This window comes from Manis javanica, chromosome 14, assembly GCF_040802235.1.
Source record: "Manis javanica isolate MJ-LG chromosome 14, MJ_LKY, whole genome shotgun sequence".
Classification (NCBI taxonomy): domain Eukaryota; kingdom Metazoa; phylum Chordata; class Mammalia; order Pholidota; family Manidae; genus Manis; species Manis javanica.
Window position 1 is genome coordinate 22,722,688 of NC_133169.1, and position 1,233 is coordinate 22,723,920.

Sequence of the window (1,233 nt, forward strand, 5' to 3'; positions counted from 1 at the left end):
AAAAAGCAAATAAGCCAATAAAAAATGGGCAGAGGAACTGAAAAGACAGTTCTCCAAAGAGGAAATTCAGATGACCAACAAGCACATGAAAAATTGCTCCACATCCCTAATCATCAGAGAAATGCAAATTAAAACCACACTGCCGGTGGGAATGTAACTTAGTTCAACCATTGTAGAAAGCAGTATGGAGGTCCCTCAAAAAACTAAAAATAGAAGTACCATTTGACCCAGGAATTCCACTCCTAGGAATTTACCCTAAGAATGCAGCATCCCAGTTTGAAAAAGACAGATGCACCCCTATGTTTATTGCAGCACTATTTACAATAGCTGAGAAATGGAAGCAACCTCAGTGTCCATCAGTAGATGAAAGGATAAAGAAGAGGTGGTACATATACGCAATGGAATATTATTCAGCCATAAGAAGAAAACAAATCCTACCATTTGCAACAGCATGGATGGAGCTAGAGGGAATTATGCTCAGTGAAATAAGCCAGGTGGAGAAAGACAAGTACCAAATGATTTCACTCATCTGTGGAGTATAAGAACAAAGGAAAAACTGAAGGAGCAAAACAGCAGCAGAATCACAGAACCCAAGAATGGACTAATAGTTACCAAAGGGAAAGGGACTGGGGAGGATGGGTGGGAAGGGAGGGATAAGGGGAAATAGGGGCATCACAATTAGCACATGTAATGTAGGGGGGGCAATACAGGGAGGGCTGTACAACACAGAGAAGACAAGTAGTGATTCTATAGCATCTCACTATGCTCTTGGACAGAGACTACAATGGGGTGTGTAGTGTGGACTTCATAACAGGGGGAGTCTAGTAACCATAATGTTGTTCATGTAATTGTACATTAATGATAGCAAAATTTTAAAAAAATGGAATGTCAGAATTTCATAGCATAGGTATTCCTGAGAAATAAGATAAAAATGTCTTAAAGCAAAACACTTTAAGAAACAGTATTTTAGGATCTGGAAATAGGGATATAGTCAAAGCATGCACTTCTTAGTGTAGCCTATAGCTAAAGAGGAATTAAAATCTTTGGAAATGAGTCCTTCCTAGCAGCATGGTTGATTCTTCAGGTGTCACTCTAATCTTCTAGAGGAAATAAAAAAATGCAAAATGAACTGTTAAAAATATCCTTAAAAATATCAGTGCTCTTAAAAGACAGTAGGAAACTATCAAGTTAAAATCTCAGTGAAACAGGAACTCTGAGAATTGGATTTTGGTT